This window comes from Palaemon carinicauda, chromosome 22, assembly GCF_036898095.1.
Source record: "Palaemon carinicauda isolate YSFRI2023 chromosome 22, ASM3689809v2, whole genome shotgun sequence".
NCBI classification, from domain to species: domain Eukaryota; kingdom Metazoa; phylum Arthropoda; class Malacostraca; order Decapoda; family Palaemonidae; genus Palaemon; species Palaemon carinicauda.
Window position 1 is genome coordinate 107,243,135 of NC_090746.1, and position 22,632 is coordinate 107,265,766.

The following is a 22,632-nucleotide window of genomic DNA, read 5'->3' on the forward strand; positions in this document are numbered from 1 at the left end:
TATAAGTGTGATCGCTATATGCATCGTATATTGGAAAAAGTGAAAGACATTACGGTGCAAGATTGTCTGAGCACTTCGGTCGCTCACCTAGAACGGGTAATTATATGGCAAAACCACCCCATTCAGCCATCAGAGACCATTCCGTAAGTGAGGTCCACCCAATGTGTACCTGTCCGTACAGAAGGAAAATCCTGGAATCAGCCATCATAAATCAATCAAACACAATGAACCTATCTGGGGGCCAATGGAAAGCTGACACAGTGGACAATACTCTTCTCAACCCTATCATTAAGAAGATAATCCACGGAGACCGACCACCAGACATGCATCAGAGGTCAAGACTTCCTCCGAGCGGCTCAACAATAAGAAGACGCACCTGGATGTAATTAAATTTGGCTAATCCTTCCAGCAATTATAACAACTGTAGAACAATTGAACACACCCTACGGGCCAACCAAGGGAAAGGCCCGTGCCAACAAGTGTTGACTTTAATACCCCAAGAAGAAGAATGAACACACCCTTTTGCTTTCATATATAAACCGTCACTCTCCACTGTATTCCTCATTTTTACTTTACATCCTGAAGAGGGTCGATGTTTATTGACCGAAATATAGTGTGATTTATTCATATTTCCTGTGTTTCTTTTATGGGCCTTTTTGAAAAACATGTTAAACTGTTCGATTACAGTTATAAGTAAGACATATATATATATATATATATATATATATATATATATATATATATATATATATATATATATATATATATTTATATATATATATATATATATATATATTATATATATATATATATATATATATATATATATATATATATATATATATGAATATATATATATATATATATATATATATATATATATATATATATATATATATATATATTTATATATGTATATATATATGAATACTGTAGAAATAGATAAGTATAAAATAAAACATTCGATAATAATGAAATATGCTTAATATCTGTAAAACGTCGCAAGTAAATCTTCATTTGCTGAACAGATGAATTAATTCTGATAGTCGCCAAACAAACCAAAAACCTCTGACAAAACAGTTTTTTGCTCTCCAGATAGAACCCCACCAACAGGCCCTCTTGGTGGAAATGGGTCTTTGTGCTCTTCCGGGAGGCACCAAAGGTGGGCGTCTTGGATAAACCGAAAACCCTTGATTCCTCCGGAATCGCCGGAGGTGCTTTCATTGTCCATTTTGATTCAGTTTGTTATTAGAAAAAGAAAGATCTTTCATCTTCCTTCCAGGATTCATTGAAGACTTTAAGCTCAAACGAAACTCCCATTTAAGGCTTCAGATACTTTTACTTCTCTCCAAAGTCACACATTTTCTCCAAAGTCTTCAAAAGAATATCACGTTTTCAAGATCACTCAAGTCTTTACGAATTGGGATTCTTCTTCTTCAGGATTAAAGAAGTTTTTGCTGTAGCTTTATGAAAATATCCTGGAGACAGTGTGAAGAACCACAAGTCTCCGGAGGCTGAAAAGTCAGTCTCAATGGATCGATGTCTTTAAGGGATTGGAGACTTTAGTCATCTGTATTTTTCTCGTAATAAGCTAAGCCAAATTGAATGATGGAAGCACCTCTGGCGATTCCGGAGGAATCATGGGTATCCTCTGAAACTCCCAGAGAGACCCTTCCCCTCCATTCCTCCCAACCTCAAACTCCCTTCCCCCTCCTATCCTCCCTCCTTCTCACTCCCTTCCTTCTCCTTTCTTCCCCCTTCTCCCTGCCCCCCCTCCTTTCCTCCACCCTTCTCACTTCCTTCCCCCTCCTTTCCTCCATCCTTTTCAGTCCCTTCCTCCTCCCTTCTCACTCACTTCCCCCTTCTTTCCTCCCTCCTTCTTACTCCCTTCCTTCTCCTTTCCTCCCCCCTTCTCACTCCCTTCCCCTCTTTTCCTCCTTCCCTCTCACTCACTTCCTCATCCTTCTTACTCCCTTCACCCTCCTTTCCTCCCCTTTTCTCACTACTTGCCCCTCCTCTCCTCCTCCTTCTCAGTCCCTTCCCCCTCCTTTCCTTCCCCCATCTGACGCTCTTCCCACTCCTTTCCTCCCTCCTTCCCATTCCCTTCCCCCTCCTTTCCTTCACCCCTCTCACTCCTTTCCCCCTCCTTTCCTCCCTCTATCCCACTCCCTTCCCCCTCTTTTCCCTCCTCCTTCTCAGTCCCTTCCTCCTTCCTTTTCACTCCCTTTCCCCTGCTTTCCTCCCTCCTTCTTACTCCCTTCCTCCTTTCCTCCCGCCTTCCCAATCCCTTCACCCTCCTTTCCTCCCCCTTCTCACTACCTTCCCCCTCCTTCTCACTCCCTTCCCCCTCCTTCTCACTTCCTTCCCCCTCCTTTCCTTATCTCTTCTCACTTCCTTCCCCCTCCTTTCCTCCCCCCCATCTCGCTCCTTTCTCCCTCCTATCCTTCACCTTTTCACTCTCTTTTCCCTCCTATGAACCCCCTTCTTGCTCCCTTCCCCTCTTTTTTTTCCATCCTTCTCAATCTCTCTCCCCTCCTTTCCCCCTCCCTTCTCACTCCCTTCCCTTCCTTCCCCCCTTCTCACTACCTTCCCCTCCTTTCCTTCCTCCTTTCCACTCCCTTCCCCCTCCTTTTCTATGTCTATGTCTATGTCTATGTCTGACGGTTTATCAAGTATCCCTGCTTTCGCTATTAAGCGTTCAGATGGGATTTCCAAATCACTTATAGTTAGAAATTTAAAAGTTTATGTAATATAAAGAGGGTGAAAATAAATGGGTTTTCAATAGCTTTTTGAACTGAAAGATATTTTCAGCACACTTAACTGATGCCGGAAGTTGATTATACAATCTAAGAGCGCAGTGCTTAAAAGTTCTCGTACTAAGAGTGGTCGTTGCACGAGGCTCATCAAGTCTCCTCCCCCCTTCCCACTCCCTTCCCTTCCTTTCCTCCTTCCATCTCACTCCCTTCCCCCTCAGTTCCTTCCCCCTTCTCACTCCCATCCCTCTCCTTTACTCCCTCTTTCTCACTCCCTTCCCCTCCTTTCCTCCCTCCTTTCTACTTCCTTCCCCTTTCTTTCCCCCCTTCCCACTCCCTTCCCCCTCCTTTCCTACCCACTTCCCACTCCCTTCCCTTCCTTTCCTCCTTCCTTCTCACTCCCTTCCCCCTCCTCACTCCCTTCCCCCTCCTTTCCTCCCTCCTTCTCACTCCCTTCCCCCTCCTTTCCTACCCACTTCCCACTCCCTTCCCTTCCTTTCCTCCTTCCTTCTCACTCCCTTCCCCCCTCCTCACTCCCTTCCCCCTCCTTTACTCCCTCTTTCTCACTCCCTTCCCCTCCTTTCCTCCCTCCTTTCTACTTCCTTCCCCTTTCTTTCCCCCCTTCCCACTCCCTTCCCCCTCCTTTCCTACCCACTTCCCACTCCCTTCCTTTCCTCCTTCCTTCTCACTCCCTTCCCCCTCCTCACTCTCTTCCCCCTCCTTTCCTCCCTCCTTCTCACTCCCTTCCCCCTCCTTTCCTTCCCCCTTCTCACTCTCATCCCTCTCCTTTACTCGCTTCTTCTCACTCCCTTCCCCTCCTTTCCTCCCTCCTTTCTACTTCCTTCCCCCTTCTTTCCCCCCTTCCCCCTCCTTTCCTCCCCCCTTCTCACTCCCTTTCCCTCCTTTCCTCCCCCCCTTCTTACTCCCTTCCCCCACCTTTCCTCTCCCCTTTTCACTCCCTTCCCTTCCTTCCCACCTTCTCACTCCCTTTCCCTCCTTTCCTTCCTCCTTTCCACTCACTTCCCCCTCCTTTTCTCCTCATTCTCACTCCCTTCTCCCTCCTCTCCTCCCCTCTTCCCACTCCTTTCCCTTCCTTTCCTCCCCCCTTCTTACTCCCTTCCCCCTCATTTCCTTTATGAATGCAACTTTCATACATCTGGCAGAAGTTGCAGAGCCTAATGCTTGTTCAACTGTTCATTTCATTACAAATAAAGAAACAGATGAGTGTATTTTGTAAGATATTGTCGCTTCGGATGGTATATAGTGGAAGCAAATTCTGGCTGATAAATGCTCAGGCGGTAGAACAAAATATTTTACGAGAAACGTCAGGACCCACGGGCCATACAAAAAGATGTATCAATGTTGGTAGCCCAGCAAGTGCATGGCGACCAATGATTGACAAATTCATAATAAAACACACCAAAAATTGTATAATTGCTGAAGCTCATAGACAGAATATAAGCCAAAATTTCTCTCTAAACGAGGAAAAACGAAGCATTTATTGGTGTTATGAATGCCCAAGGTGTAGTATGTAAGAATGACAGACCTGTGCATAGCCTTTTGAGAGATAAATGAGTGGGTATTCCACTATGCAAGCAAGCCATGTCAAGAAACATATTCTGTGAAATTCTACGGTTTCTGCGATTTGACTATAAATCTACACGCCCAAAGAGACTCAAAACTGACAAATTTGTATTATTTTTTACAGAATGGAGTAGATTTATAGATAACAACATTGTTTGCTACAAGCCGGGGCCTAATATAACTATTGACGGGCAGCTCTTTCCTAGTAAGGCAAGATGTCCTTTTACACAATTTATGGCACCAAAGCCCGATAATTATGGTCAGAAGTACTGGTTAGCTGTAGATAAGGAGAGTAAATATCTGGTGAATGGATTTCATTATTTCATTCTACCTGGTTTTGAGTATTGTTCTCTTGTCTGGTCTTCGGCCGCAGATTCTCATCTTAATTTGTTGGACAGAAACTTACGGTCTATTAAATTTCTTATTCCTGATCTAAATATTAATCTCTGGCACCGTCGTTCAATTATTTCATTATATTAATCGAAAGAGAAAAAAGCAAGAAAAAAACGTGAAACTTTTTTCATATCACCCTATCACTAGAAGTCTAAAATGGTTTACAAAAATAATTCTAAGTACGAGAAACGGCCGAAGTAAAAACGCAAAAATTTATCACTAGAAGTCTAAAATAAAAACGCAAAAATTTATCACTAAAAGTTTGAAATGGTTTACAAAGCAAAAATTTATCACTAGAAGTCTAAAATGAGTTAAATGGAAATGTAATAAGAATAAAAAAAACAACAACAATTACAATTATTACCAGGGGTCATCATAAACCCGATTTAATGCTTGCTAAATTATATAATTACTCTGGTCACGAAAAACAAAATACTAGAACGTTTTGGTATGGACGAATATTTTAATAGCTAATAAGAGAGGATAAATAAACAAAATAATAATAATAATTATTATTAAAAAATATTCATTGTGGCCTTATCATTATAATTACTATCAACACCATGAACATTTTTATGGTTTAATTTCAAAGTAAATGTGAATTATGAATTTTTCAAATGAACGTGAAACAATAGCAGACATTCTCTGTTTCAAGAATTGTGATGAAAAAAAAATAGAAAGCAGAAAAAAATCTTATCCAAGAACCACTAAAAAATAATAAAACAAGACATCAAGTGACAATAAACCACAACTTAGAAATTTAAAATATTATGTATCAGTTATGAGAAAAGCACAAAAAATTATTTATTTATTCGTTACTTATTCCCATTCTCTGAAGGAGAATGAGATGTCTAACATACCATTGATTACAATTCTAATCACTATACTGAATTTTTTTTTCTTAGATATTCAATTTTCTTAAATGTATATATTTCATTTGATTTTGTTCTAATTTATATATATTATGTTTTATATGTATATATATATATATATACATATACATATACATATATTTTCTTTTGTTTTCAGTTATTGTTACGATGGACGACATACGGGACGACATACGGAATCCCATTAAAGTTAATTTATTCAAAAAAATTGATAATTTTTTGTATGATCTTGAAATTTTACTTTGTGATGACATCCCAAGCGATAAATATATAATATTATATTATTTTAAAATTAGGGATCATATTTGTAAAAACGGCCGTAGAATACAATTCGATAGTATATATATAGTTTATGGTTTAAACACTCAAAAACTATTTACATTGGTGTTAAATCCAGATGGTAATTGTGAATGTTCGCGTATAATCAGATCATACGATGATTTCTTAAAAGAATACCAGGATACAGATTATGTAATTGTATTTGAAAAGGAAAAAAATTAAACCAATTACTAATCATCACGAAGAAAATTTAGCCAATTTGTTTCCAAAAAAAGTATCTTTTCATCTTTATTTATCACGCAAACCACAATATCGCCATCTGTATTTATCACACGAACCACCACAATATCGCCTTGTAAATGAGAATAGCGCTAAATTTAGATATTTACAGAATATTGATCATGACGATTTAAAAATTAAATAATTTGCCGACCTGAAAATGGGTGATTATTTATTTTTAGATATTTATTTTTGTCTACCAAATAGAGAATACGAAGTTTTATATACAAAGGATGTAAATAATAGCCATAAATATTTTATCGTTAGAAGTTTACCAGAAAAAAATAGTAATGAACTCCATGAATTTTTCAAGTATTTTTTAATTCCGTCTTGTCCGTGGAAAAGTATTTTGGAGGAAAACGAGTTTTTATTCAAAGAGAATTTTAGTGTATATTTTGTTTTCAAGAGTGCTGTGAAAAAGAGGAAAAGAAAAAACCTCTCCACAGACGACAAGTAGTTAGTAGAGTAATGACCTTAGACTTTGGAAAAAATGTGCTGGATAAATGCATCAATCGTAATGATGACTTGGGCAAAAAAGTAAAAGCAATTATAGTTGGTGTTCATTGTTTGGTTGCAGAAGAAGCAAGATACCATAGGTCATGTAGCTCTAAGTTTTTTTCGAAGCAACACTTAAATCCGTCAGGTAAACGTGGACGACCCGATGATGAAGATATAGAAACTGGCTTAGAGAAGACAGTGATGACTGTCAATTTACTTTGCAGGACAAGTGGAAGCTATCTGAAAACCAAATTACAAGAAAAGCATGGAAATGATGTTATCATAACTACCCTCCAAAGAAAGATTCCCATTGTATGTTTCCACAAATCAGGAGATAAATTGCTATGTGATTCTTGGTATAATAAAAAACCCCATAATGAAAAAGAAGAGCGAATGAAGATTGTTAGAACTGCAACAGCTATTATTAAAGAGGACATCAAGTCAAGGGTGTACGACCCCAGCAACTATCCTTCTCCTGATGGACTCTTTAATAATGTTAAAAACAACATACCCGATTCTCTTCAAGTTTTATTACATAAAATAATTGAAAAAGGAGGAAAGGGAGATACAGACAACAAACACAGGGTATGCTTTGCTATAGCTCATTCAATCCTACAAGCAGTCCGTCCAAGAACATTTGTCTCTCCGATCCTACTCGGAGTAGCTGTTTACGCACACAGAAAATTTGGATCAATACTCCTGGTACATATTTTACATAAACTGGGATTCTCTACTGGATATAATGAAGCACAATTCTTTGAAGCAACTTGTATGAAAACTACCCCTCCTAATATTTTGCCCGATAGTTTCATGCAGTTTGTTTTTGATAATGCAGATTTTGATGTGCACACAATAGATGGGTTTCACACATTTCACTGCATGGGAGGCATTGAATGTGTAACACCAGCAGGCTCAATGATCAAACCAGAAGTAATTGAAAGGCTGAAAAAAATGCCATCTGCTAGCGAAATTTCTTCGTGTTCATCTATAACGGTGAAACCCTTCACAAGTTATAGTGAAAGTGGACTGAAAAGGATTGAAATAGAGGATCTAAAGAAACTTACATCAAAACCTAGTGAAAAAATTACAACGTCATCTTGTCATTTGCTATGGTTGAATGGGAAGTGGATGAAATTTAAGGTTATTCCACACTGGAAAGGTTTCTTGCCTTTCCTTAATTTAAAGGCTACCTCTTCTGATGCAATAAACAGCGTGTTACATTTTGCATCTGATTCATGTAGAAAAGCGAGTAAGAGTGTGATATGTGTTACTTTTGACCAGCCACTATAGTGGAAGGCAAGAGAGATTATATCCTCTACTGAAAACAGTTTGAATTTAGGTAATGTTTTCATGCGACTAGGTGGTTTTCATCTCTTAATGTCATTTATGGGTTCTATTGGGTACATCATGGCCGGTAGTGGATTAAAAGAAGTGTGGGAGACAGTTTATGCCCCTAAATCTACAGACAAAATGATGACAGGACACAGCTTTGCCAGAGCCCTTCGAGCACATCTGTTAACATATGCTGCATTGGGCCAGCTTCTTTTAGGTGGTGCAACCATTTCTGATGAGGATAAACAAGAGGTTCAGTCCATGCTTCAGCAGTATGATAACAAAACATCGACTGCAACATCAGCAAAGGAATCGGCTATCATAAATAGCATTGTAAAGAAATTTAACACTCTTGAGCAAGAAGTTGCCTTAAGGGTCAAAACAGCAACGCTTTGGATACAATATTTCCAGATGGTGACTGTGATGCCACACTATATAGAGGCTGAAAGACCAGGAAATTGGGAATTACACCTACTGTGTGTTCAAGAGTTTATACCTTACTTTCATCCAGCTGGTCACTTAGTTTATGCAAAATCGTGCCACTTATACTTGCAAGATATTCATGATTTACACCAGCATATGCCTGATGAAGATTTTGTCAAGTTTACAAAGAAAGGATTTTTTACAATCAGGCGCTCAAACAAGAATTGGGCTGGTCTATGGTCAGATCTTACTGTTGAACAAACGCTAATGAGGACGATGAAGACCCCAGGAGGGCTGACACATGGGTGACGGATAACCGATAGTGTATTGAGTCGGTGGATTCTTGGCATGCCAGATACATGTGAAATGTGCACCAAAGTTGAGGAGTTGTGTGGATTGAGAAGTTCGTATAGTGAACAGCACATTGAATTACGACCTTCAAGGATTGTGAGAGATAATGAAGATACAGAAAAGATTTTGTAGTGGTTTCTGTCTCATCCACCCCTTTCAGACACCAAGGAGATTATGTCACTTGCAACTGGGATAACTGGTGATAATAAAATAAACTGCTACAAAAGCTATGAAATTGGATTGGAGTCTATGAATGCCATAACTGGACAAGCTTTCGGTGAGGTAAAATTGAAGCGCAAGAACCGTGTGTTACCTCTGGCAACAATAAACTCAAGTGTCACAATACGAGAAGATATTGTTCCTGTTGATACAACTCTTCTGTTTCAAAGAATAATGCATACATTAGACACTAGTACTGCTGATCTGCAAGATTATTTTCAGTACGAGCTTGCCCCAATGCCACCTGCATTATTTACTGAACAGGGCACGAGAAAGACCAACAAAGCTGCAATGTATAGTGTTCAATGATAAGAGTACTAGTACATTTCAGTATCTGGATGAAGCAGTTTTCATTGTAGATGGAGGTTTTCTACTTCATCGTGTTGTGTGGCCATCACACATTCAAGGATTCACTTATGATGAGGTCTATGAGGCATACATCTCATACATCAAGCAGTATTACCACACAAAGGCAGTCATTGTGTTTGATGGATACGGTGTATCAAAATCTAGTACAAAGTATGCAGAGAGATCACGCACATTGCAAACTACTGATACAATTTTTTACCCCAACACCAAAGTATGTATAGTCAAGAAAAAATCCTATCAAATGAGCATAACAAACCGCGATTTATCAGCCAGTTGTCCAGAAAACTAGCTGAAAATGGTATCTCGGTGAAACAAGCACCTGATGATGCAGATTTATTAATTATACAGACAGCTAGCTATACAAGAGTTTGAACTCTGAGAGCACCATCGCTGTTGTTGGAGAAGATGTTGACCTTCTTATACTTCTGACTGCACTGACACCAGAAAGCAGAAATATTACTTTCTTGAAACCTGGTCTTGGAAAAGTGCCTGCCCAACACTACAATTCTTCTGATCTACAAGCTTCACTTGGTTTCACTAAAGGATTACATTCTTTTCATTCATGATGCCAGTGGGTGTGACACAGTTTCGTCTCTCTTCAGACAAGGGAAGCTTAAACTATTCAGACTTTTACAAAACAAAGAAAGACTAAGAAAGCATGTAGGGGTATTTAATAGCAAGACATCAACACAGAAATCAGTGGCTGATGCAGGAGAGAAGTTACTTATTGCCCTATATGGAGGTCCTGATGAAGAATTTCGATTGAAGTGCTTTAGGAGAGCAACAGTACGTTGTAAAAGGCAAGTAAAACCCGAAAGACTTCTCCCAACAGCAGAAGCATCAAAACAACATTTTCTTCGTGTGTACCATCGTGTTCAACTAAGGCAGAGCATAAACGGAAATTAAAGTTTCTTACCTTTGTTTATTAGTATATGTATATATGTATTTATTGAAGTAAGGAGGACTTTTCAATTAAACTATTAAAATAACTAGTTAAATTACATTTATATGCTTGGTACCATCTAAGTCCTGGTTGCTTACTACGAGCTAAGTAATTAGCTAACAAGCCTTCTAATCACGCCATTTTCTCTTTACTTGGGAGGTTCGTGGATATACCCAAGTCAGTCTAGCCTAGCAAACCATACCGTCAATAGCTTCACTGGCAGTATCTGGACTCGAAGATTTTAGCTGCTAGATTTGTGCTACAAGATTTTTATCATTGAATTTGTACTGTGCTGCTATTTTATCGAACCATGTTTGGGTTACGAGATTCAAGTGTTTCCGCATTGACGAAGTTATTCAACATGAACTAACTTCCTTTAATTTGGACTCTGAGCTTCCTTCGGCATGAAACTTTAAACTTCGAGGGCATTCGACTCGTCTCATAGCTTGCATGGATAAAGGTGAGAACCAAGCATTGTTAGGGGTTTCGTAATGTCTAATGGTAATCATTATCCGTTGCCTTAAGCCTTCAAAGCACCAATATAAAAATAAATTCCTTCCTCTCTGATAGATATATATATTGTGTACTATTAAACTAATTTTGATACTTGTACAATACTTTCGCTTAGGTATAAATTGGTGAAGCTAGGTCGTCCTGGGTTATCAGCCTGCGTTCATCCTAAGTATTTATATTATTGCTAAGACTTTATATTAGATTTAATTCGAAGGATGAATGTTATGGTAAATACATTATACAAAATTATATTGCTTATATTTATAGCTTCAGGATATTGTTTGATGTCGGAATGTATTTCATTTTCCAGGATATCATTTATCCATATGTTTAATTGAAGTGGCTTAGTCCGAGGATAAATTCCCGGTTTCTTACATTGGCGAGCACTTCCAACATTATCGGTAATTGCTTATTAGGTTTATATAGATTATATATGCAATTTACGATTTATTCATATATACTTTGTTTAAATTGAATTTATATAATCTCCTATCTTTTATTATATCTTGATATATTCCTTTTTGTTGTTTATACAGGTGAGGTTGGAAAAGCTGAAAGTAGTTTTGGAAATTACCCCTAGATATAACCACCTTCAAGCAATCGGAATAGACAATTTATAGCATTTTTACTTCTCTGAAATGTTTATAATAAATTTGGTGAATTGTTTTGAAGAGTTTTCCTAACTACCATTGTAGATGTTCAAATTTCAGCTTATGGCGCCCAACGTGGGGCTTTGATGGAGACTGCTGAATTTGCCGGAGTAAAATTCTTGTGTTTGAGCAACAGAGTCCAATAATAAATTTTCTTTTCTAGCTCGTTATATTTGTTAAATATGAATAAGTTACAGATATTGGTAGGTCAGCGGAAGACTATTAAGAAAAAGGTCACTGAATGTATTAATAATGTTAATAATTATGATTCCTTTAATCCTTCTGAGTGTTTGTCTGAGAGAGGTATTCTCTTACACTATAAGGAAAAGTTGTCTGATCTCGATAGTAAGATTCTAGCTGAGAAATTCTTTAATAGAGAAACTGTAGTTGAGGCTGATTTGGAAACGGAATTAAATTCATGTCAAGATTATTTGGATAAAATTGAAAGGTTATTGCCCTTGCTTGATGTTTCTGCAAATCCTTGTTCTAATGTAACATACTGCTAGAAGCTTGCTTAAGCAGCCCACAGCTCCTCTTCCAAAATTTTGTAGTAGAGAAGGGGAAGATTTTTTAAGGTTCATAACAGAGTTTGAAAACACAACCAGTGCATTTAGTTATCCAGATAGGGACTTGTTGCTTTTACTAAAACAGCAAATAGATGGTAGGGCTAAGCATTTGTTGTTTAGCTTAGAAGCTGACAAGCTATCTTATAAAGATGCCAAGGAGTTGTTGGTTTCAGCTTTTGCTTCTAAAGAAGCTAGAATAAATTCTACCATCCAGAAATTGCTGAATCTTAAGCTTGGAGAGAAGGATGATCCTTTCATATATATCTCAAATCTGAGAACTATTTTTGAGGCTGTTAGGACGTTAAAAATTGATGCTAATGAGTTTACAAGGTTTTTTGCTCGGCGTGGTATTAATGATAATTTCAAGAGTCACTTGGTTCAAATCACCACGAAAACTCACCCCTCTTTGGATGATATTCTTGATCATTTTTTTAATGCTAGTGAGAGGTACTAAAGGTAAAACTCCTCAAGAGATTAAGTTTAGAAATAAGTTCAGAAATACTCCTGTTAAAGACAGTACTGATAGTTTGGCCGTTAAAATTAAAGTAATGGAAAGTAAATTTCCTGTACCAAACTGTCTCCTTTGTAGTAGAAGTGATAGTAAGGAAACTAATCATTATGTTAATAAATGTCAGAAATTCTCTACTCCTGCAGAAAAAGTTCACATAATTGAGTCTTTCGGAGGTTGTGTAAAATGTGGAATGTTAAACCATATATCTAGCGAGTGTAGGTTTTGGTTTAAAAAACGTTGCATAAATTGTAATGGTTATCACATGAGTTACCTTTGTGTGCCAGAATCTGCAAGGGATGGATCATCTCTGACTAATAAACATAATTCTAATGCCAAACAGGAGGCTAGCAGTGGAGTTGCTGTAACACACCAGTACTCGACGAATTCCATATTGCCCACATTTACTTTTGCTCTTGAGGGCAATGATAGTGTCTATAGGGGTTTAAAGGACAGCGGTTCTCAGAGTACATTTGTGTCTGCTAGATTAGCAAATTTACACAAGTGTGAAATTGTTCACTCAAACATTGAGCTCACGGTCAAGGGATTTAATGAGAGTAAAAAGTACTGTACTAAAGTTATTAAGATGCCTCTTAGGATTGGAGATTCAGTGGAGCATATTTTGGCAATTGTGGTTCCGGAGATAAGCATTAATTTGGAGTTACCCTTTCTTGGTGAACTTGTTGAAGCTGTGCACAGTAAAGGGTTAGTTCTTGCTGATAAATTGTTGAATAGTAATTTGAGGAAAATTGATAATGTGCATCTTTTGCTGGGCACAGATTCTTTCAGTTGCTTAACGGGAAAAGAGATGGTGATTGGTATCGTGAGTCCCTCTGTGTACATTGAATCTAAGGTAGGAATAATGCTCACTGGTAATATTGAAGCTTTGCTTGCCAATTTCAGAGGTACAGATGGGGGATTGGGATTTTGTTTATCAGTAAGTAAGGAAGCTAATTGTTCTAATATCCATGTTTATAGCAATTCTTTTTTTCTTAGCAATAGTGTTGATATTTTGGAAGAGAATTGCCTATCAGGGTTTACTACTAATACATTTTTTTCAGTCCTTAATGATAAGGGTGATATTTTGGAGGGACAACTGCAGCGTGCCACTGATCAAATTCTCGAATCTGAGTGCAAGTATTTCTTGAATTATGATCAAACGAATTATTGTGAAACTAATACAGACCTTGACGAAAAGTTAACTGAATTTACTTTAAAACAGATTAGTAGAAGATCTGACGGAAGGATAGAAGTTCCTTTGTCATGGAATACCAAAGTGTCTCATTTACTTTAAAAAAATGAGGTGTTATCTAAGCTCATACTTAAGTCAAACCTTAGGAAGCTCAGGAAGAATAAAGGTCATTTACAATTAGTTGATCAAACTTTTGAAGAGCAGATTAAGTTTGGTATCATTGAGCCAATATATGATTTAGAGGTTTACAAGGCTGAACATCCCTACTTCTCTTTTTTGCCTCATATGCCTATTTTTAAGCCAGACAGAGAGTCGACTAAATATAGGGTAGTGTTTTTGTCTAATCTCAAGGAATCTTCTAAAAGCACAACTTTATCACATAACCAGTGTATGTTTTCAGGACCTATTTTGAATCAGAAATTTTCATCATCTTTCCTTAATTTACGGTTTGATAAGAATTTATTAGTTTTTGATTTGCAGAAGGCGTTTAATATGCTTGCTTTAAGTGAAGCTGACCAAGCTAGATTACTGTTTTACTAGTACAAGAATGTTAGTAAGGGAGATTTTTCCTTGGTTGCATTTAAGAATGTTAGGCTTCCGTTTGGATTAAGATGCAGCCCATTTTTACTTATATCTCTGTATTACATATTAGTTGCACAAGCATCTGACCAGTCAATGTTGTCTGAATTGAAGCATTCAATATATTCACTTATATATATGGATAATGGAGCTGTCACTTTCAATGATTCAGAGAGTTTATATTGGGCTTATAAACAGATTCTATGTATTTTTGAGCCATACAATTTCAAGGTTCAACAGATTGTCACAAATGATAGGGATTTACAGGATGTAATTGATGTAGAGAATAAAGTAGTCACTCCTGAAATAAATAAACTGTTCGGTCTAACATGGGATAGGTACTCTGATGAGATATTTACAAAGCCCATTAATCTAAATGCTGAAGCTAAGACTAAAAGGTCCATATTGCAAACTATTGCTTCCCAGTTCGATATCTTTGGATTTAATATGCCATTATTTAACAGGTGTAGATTATTTATGCATAAATTACAGTGTCAAAAGAAACTTGGATGGGATCAAATACTATCTCATGAGTTGCAGAAGGAATGGCAAAATATTTCAAAGCAGTGTAACGGAGCAGCACCTTTACGTATTTCTAGATCTGTTGGTCCTCGTAATGGTAAATATAGTATTATAGTGTTTACTGATGCCAGTCGTGATATATATGGATGTGTCCTTTATTTGCTTCATAAGGAAACTAATAAGCTTAGCTTCGTTCATGCCAAGAATAGACTAGTTAATAAACAGCTAGATGGCAAGTCGATACCAGCCCTTGAGTTAAATGCAATAGGTTTAGGAGTAGAATGTGCTATGGAAATTTTCAATGACTTGTCTGGGTCACATTGCATGAAGCCTCTACAGATTGTGAATATAACTTTATATACAGATTCCATTTGTGCGTTACATTGGCTTAATGCATCTTCATCTAAACTATATAAAATGAATAAACACACAACATTTGTTCGCAACAGGATTCACAATATTCAGAAAAAGTGTGAAATGTTTCCTGTTATTTTTAAATTTGTTTCTGGTAAGGCAAATCCTGCTGATTTGGTGACAAGATGTGTGTCGTATAATCAGCTTATGAATTCAAATTATTTTTCAGGACCTAGTTTGGATGAAGCCAATATTCCAGAGCTATCAGTCACAATACCAGCATTTGAAATTGGTGAAGAGAGCAATTGTTCCCATGGTTTTTCTGTGCTTTTGTCCAGTGCGGAGCCTCTCATTGATATTAACAAGTTTTCCACTTTTAGGAGACTAGTGCTAGTATATCGGAGAGTTTTGATGTGTGTCCAGAAATGGAAAGTTAGAGCAGGGTTGAAGTGTGATAATGATGATTCTAGTACTCCCTACTTTGCTCAAGCCATTAATTTATTGATATCTTTTGAGCAGAAGAAATATTTTCCTGAAGTTTTTGAATATTTTGGTAAAGTTAATGTGCCTATTAAAGACATTCCTTCTATTGTGACAAAGTTTAACATATTTTTTGATGAGCAAGGTTTGCTTAGAGTAAGAAGTAAATTTAAGAAGTGGTATTTAAACAAAGATAACAAATTTCCCATTCTACTGCCTAATGATAGTTATCTCACAAGACTTATTATAATGAATGCTCATGATAAATTACTTCATTCTGGTAGTTATGCCGTATTGACCGAATTAAGAAGAAATTATTTCATACCCAAACATTTTTCTACTGTTAAGAAAGCTTTGAAGCAGTGTATTCATTGTCGTCGGTTCAATAGTCGTAACATAAAACTTAATCAGAATTCCTATAGAGATTTCCGTTGTAATCCACCTAATGTACCTTTTGTCAATATATTTATAGATTATCTTGGTCCATTTTCAGTTAAAATTAGTGGTGGGACACATAAAGTATGGTTATTATGTTTGACTTGTACTTGGTCTAGAGCAATTAATATGAAGATAGGTAAAAGTTTAAATGTAAGTGAATTTTTAAGAGCTTTTCAGATGCATTGCTTGGAGTATGGGATCCCTCAGTTGTGCATTAGTGATCAGGGATCGCAGCTTGTAGCCGGAGCTAATATTATTACCTCATTTATCAGGGATCCAGAAACTTTGCTGTATTTTGAAGAAAATAATGTTGCCCCTCTTTCCTTTCAACAATATTGCAAAGGTGCTAGTCAGTTGGGATCTATGGTTGAGGTGTGCGTTAAAATGGTGAAAAGGTTAATTTTTGGAGCAATAAAGAATAACATTTTATCCTATTCGGATTTTGAATTTTTAGTATGTAATGTGATCCATCTCGCTAATAGACGTCCCATAGCTTTTAAGGAAGTTGTTAGAAATGATAGTAAAGATTCTCTTCCTGAACCAATTACCCCTGAACATTTGATCAGAGGGTATGAGCTGTCTTCTTTAAATTTGATTCCTGAATTGCAGAGCATTCCACAGGATCCAGATTTTGATTCCAGAGACATAGAGAGGAGTTACCAGGGGTTGTGCAAGGTTAAAGAAAATCTTAATAATATTTATCATAATGAATTTTTAGGTAATTTATTATATCAAGCTATTGACCGAAAGGACAGGTATCGTCCGGTTTCACATGCATTGATAAAGCCAGGAGATGTAGTTCTTGTGAAGGAGGAACATAGTAAAAGGAGTAATTATCCCCTAGGATTAGTTCGCGAAGTTGTAAGTAATGATTTGGGAGAGGTGACCCAAGTAACTGTACTGAAAGGGAAAACTAAAAAGATTACTAAATTACATGTAAGTCAAATAATCCCTTTCCTTGAGAGTAATACTACTGATGATATAGTTTGTAATACTGATAATAAGAATGTTCCTGGTGCTGTTAGAAAGAAAATTTCCTCGCAGCCTAAAAGAAAAGCTGCTACGATAAGTGAGGAAAGAACAAGAAAAATGTTGCTCTAATTTCATATGTTCATTTACAGCGATGAAGATTTTTTACCTTTGAAAAATCTTCATCCTCTTCCGTGGACTAAACGGAAATTAAAGTTTCTTACCTTTGTTTATTAGTATATGTATATATGTATTTATTGAAGTAAGGAGGACTTTTCAATTAAACTATTAAAATAACTAGTTAAATTACATTTATATGCTTGGTACCATCTAAGTCCTGGTTGCTTACTACGAGCTAAGTAATTAGCTAACAAGCCTTCTAATCACGCCATTTTCTCTTTACTTGGGAGGTTCGTGGATATACCCAAGTCAGTCTAGCCTAGCAAACCATACCGTCAATAGCTTCACTGGCAGTATCTGGACTCGAAGATTTTAGCTGCTAGATTTGTGCTACAAGATTTTTATCATTGAATTTGTACTGTGCTGCTATTTTATCGAACCATGTTTGGGTTACGAGATTCAAGTGTTTCCGCATTGACGAAGTTATTCAACATGAACTAACTTCCTTTAATTTGGACTCTGAGCTTCCTTCGGCATGAAACTTTAAACTTCGAGGGCATTCGACTCGTCTCATAGCTTGCATGGATAAAGGTGAGAACCAAGCATTGTTAGGGGTTTCGTAATGTCTAATGGTAATCATTATCCGTTGCCTTAAGCCTTCAAAGCACCAATATAAAAATAAATTCCTTCCTCTCTGATAGATATATATATTGTGTACTATTAAACTAATTTTGATACTTGTACAATACTTTCGCTTAGGTATAAATTGGTGAAGCTAGGTCGTCCTGGGTTATCAGCCTGCGTTCATCCTAAGTATTTATATTATTGCTAAGACTTTATATTAGATTTAATTCGAAGGATGAATGTTATGGTAAATACATTATACAAAATTATATTGCTTATATTTATAGCTTCAGGATATTGTTTGATGTCGGAATGTATTTCATTTTCCAGGATATCATTTATCCATATGTTTAATTGAAGTGGCTTAGTCCGAGGATAAATTCCCGGTTTCTTACATTGGCGAGCACTTCCAACATTATCGGTAATTGCTTATTAGGTTTATATAGATTATATATGCAATTTACGATTTATTCATATATACTTTGTTTAAATTGAATTTATATAATCTCCTATCTTTTATTATATCTTGATATATTCCTTTTTGTTGTTTATACAGGTGAGGTTGGAAAAGCTGAAAGTAGTTTTGGAAATTACCCCTAGATATAACCACCTTCAAGCAATCGGAATAGACAATTTATAGCATTTTTACTTCTCTGAAATGTTTATAATAAATTTGATGAATTGTTTTAAAGAGTTTTCCTAACTACCATCGTAGATGTTCAAATTTCAGCTTAGAGCAATCCACTACCCCCTGAGCAGTGGGGATGGATAAAAGGCAATGATGGCTTGGTTCCTGTCACAACAGAATTACCACCCGCACCTGAGAAGTGGCTACATTTGATATTGTGCACATGCACAAAGAACTGTGTACGGAACTGCAGCTGTGTAAAAGGGGGTGGAGTATAATAAATGGGCATTTATATAGCCTACGTCTGAGGATGGAAGAATATTTCCCTGGAATTAAACCAACTCGACTATGCTTCTATTCAGAATCCATAAATATGTAACACTGAACTTCTGCGAAAAAAAAAAAAAATAGTCTCGAAGAAATACTTGACATAAAAACAAGCAATCACACATAAAATGAATTTAACTACATGAAATTATCTACATTTTGGATTAGCCACAACAAAGAGTTCCATCTGGCACGTTTAGAGGCAGAGCAAATGTTTTTACTACTTGGTTCAACTTACATGTGTGAGACCGGCTTTTCAGCTCTTTTGATCATCCGAAACAAGGAGAGAAATAGATTGAACTCAGAGAATGACATCAATTGTGCCCTTACAAAACTCTCTCCTAACATTACTGAAATTATCTCAAACCTAACTGGTTATTTTTCACAATGCATGCTCCTCGTACATCTCCTGGCCTTAAGACACTGGCAAAGGATTCCGTGCTGTACAATGGTGAGCAGCACTGGACCAAGAAAGGAGACCAGCGTCACTCAAAATGCCGCGAATGTTCTCGACACATAAAATACATTTGCGATGTGCGTTCTGTACTTCTTCACCCAGAATACACATTGCCCAATCATAAAATACCTCAGTAGTGTATAATGAACAACAGACCTTAATATAATTTGAAGCTATATAGGGATAACCTTTGTACATTAAAAATAGACCGCGTGGATATGCAACTTATGTAATATGTTTAAGTATTTTATTTTTCTTTTATATTATGGATCAGTAAGAATTATCTATGTTATGTCTAGAATGAATAGATTTTGTTCATTCAATTGCCTAGTGGCAGCAAAAGCTGCCATCAAATAAATCATACTTAACCCCTTATCTCCTAAGGTGACCATATGGTTACCAGGATGATACATGTTTTTGTTCCAGTCTGACAACCGAGACATTGCATGGTACAAGTTGTAGCCTGCTAAAACATGTTCCTTATACCTCCCCTGGGTTATAACGTTTTGAGTTTCTTCAAAATAGAAGCCTCAACAGCAATTTATAATTATCATAAATAAACCCCACGACTACAAGTTGTTGGGCCTATGTTAATGTGCTCTGTTGGAAAAGTAACAGGTTTGGATTCATAAACATAATGAAAAAAAACACCATTTTTGTTTTAAATGACCATATGGTTACCTTAGGAGAATATCAGTACAATATTTGATGTTTTATTCTCGAGTGATTTCTTACTATCTTTATTACATAATGTTTTTCTTGTTTTCGACTGTTAACTAAGCTCTAGACCTTCTTGATGAGTTAGACAAAGCGGCAGATTTATTTATACATTGAGACCCAGATATAGGAAACCTTGCTGATGAAGATGACGAGACTGTGTTTCATCCTATCTAGGAACCAACCATTGGCACCTACTGTTTTTAGGGTTAGTCGTGATGATAACACAGTTGAAAAGGAGGAATGAACAGATGGTGAAGAGGAACAGGAATAAAATAATGTGCAACACAAACCCAAAAGACGTAAAGTGACACAAAGTTCTTCAGTGATCATATGGAATAAAAGGAAGAGCAAATCTTCACTTGTAAAACTATTTCCCCTACAAGACTTTAGTAAGTACAGAGATTTCAGTATAGTTGAGCTGTTTGAGCTCTTCTTTGATGAGGAAATTCTCGCGTACAGGAAAATACAAATGACAGAGTACTGCTTGACGAAAAAATTACGAGTTTTCTTTGCCATTTTGATTGTGTCTGGTTACAACTCGCATGCATGTACTGGTCTTACGACCCCGACGTTCACAACAAAGCCATATGTAAAGCAATGCGCCGAGACAGATTTTACACCATAAAAAAGTCTGCACTTCAATACTGCTGATAACTTTGATAAAGAGAACAAATACTGGAAACTTTGTCCTCTAATTTCTCGCTTTCAAAAGAGGTTTATGGATCACGTGGTGGTGGAGTTTATTTACTTGGATGCTTGATGTTGGTATTCAAAATGCTTGGCAAATAGCTAGTCTTAGAGGAACATACATAAAGCAAATATCCTTTAGAAGAGAATTAGCAACAGCTTACCAATACAAATATCAGGTAGAGCCTAAAACTCCTGGTGAAAGAAAACTTTCATTTCCAGGAAAAGATAAGAAGAGATATGACAACATGTCATTTTCCACAATTCAACATCATGCTAGAAGGAAGTGTATGGTTGGGGACTGTGGCCCTTTAGTGCGTACATGGTGTTGGTGTTGCGAGTGTGATGTAGGACTTTGTATGCCACGTTTTGCTCCATACCATACGAGAAAATAAGATGGCACGAGCATAAATTTATTTCATTTCTTTTTTTTTTTTTTTAAATTTACAAAAGAAACAAAATATAATGTTCTATAATTTTCAAAAGTTTTCTAAAGTATAGCAAAATATGAATATTATTAATTACCTAACCCTATTTAGAATTTTAAAAGATTGCTTTAATGCTTTGTATACAAAACCCGAACGAACTAGCAAATAACCGAAAGTTTTACTGCTTTGCCCGTAGGTTTTTTTTTTCCAAATATTCGCGATTTTACAAACTTAACTTAGTTTTGATTTTTCTCTTTCGAAACAACGCCTGCAGCACTATTTCCCCACGCGTAAAATAATAATAATAATAATAATAATAATAATAATAATAATAATAATATTAAATATTTACTTACTGTATGTAGTAAACTGCGATCTCTGCGTCCTCGGAACACTTATGAAAGCAGACACAATCAAGCACCCTTTTATATACAAACAGAGGCCTTGACTTAAGGGTTATTTTCCTGTGTTCATTTATTCCAAACGCCCAAAATAGATTTTCAGATGTTGCTAACGTGCACAAGTGTTTGTGACGCCGGCGGACTAGTCTAGACTAGACTACGTGAGTGAGTTATTAAAATCCTCCTCGCCCGCGTAACTAACTTAGGACCATCTCGTCCTTAATTAGGCATATATATATATATATATATATATATATATATATATATATATATATATATATATATACATATATATTACGACAAAGCAAAATGTACAGAAAACTACAATGACTTTTTTTCATAGTTACATAAACAGTTCAACTGAAATTAGATATTTTTCTAAAGAATAACGCACGCAGTTTTATGCTACATACAAATATATTAAAAAGAGAATTATTTACTTTTAATAATAATAATAATAATATTTTTTTTAGAATGAATTATGATATGCTTACCCTAAAAAAATTATGAAGTCTTATGATATTATCGAGATTACATCGTGCATTTGAAATAACTTGACAGTTTCCCCATTGCATTGGGGCAATCGATGGAAAACACGTGTAAATCAAGAAACCCATTGGATCTGGATCATATTATTTCAACTGTAAACATACATTTAGCATTGTGTTTATGACTGTTGTTAACGCTCACTATGAATTCTAACTTCTATATAGCAAGATATACATTAACTTCTTTGATGGTTCATGTTCGTCTCATGAACTGCTTTATAAAATTGTTAATAAGTTAATGATTGGTGGAGATATAATATATATATATATATATATATATATATATATATATATATATATATATATAACTTGTTTATGTTATCAATGTAAATGAATGGGTGAATAATTGATATATGTTATTATTAATGTAAAAATATGGGTGAATAGTTAAAATGTTATCTATTGATTCCACTTGTCATCATCCATACTCGACACTCCAGGTTGCTGGACCTCGTGGTCACGAAGGAATGAAAGGTCGTAGAAATACCACAATGAAGGTGTGTATATACCATCTACACCAGCACTTGACTTCATTCTGTTGAGTACCTTCTTCGGTTCCCTTCGATAGTTCGAACGCAAAGAATTTAATTTCTTGATCACTGTGGGTC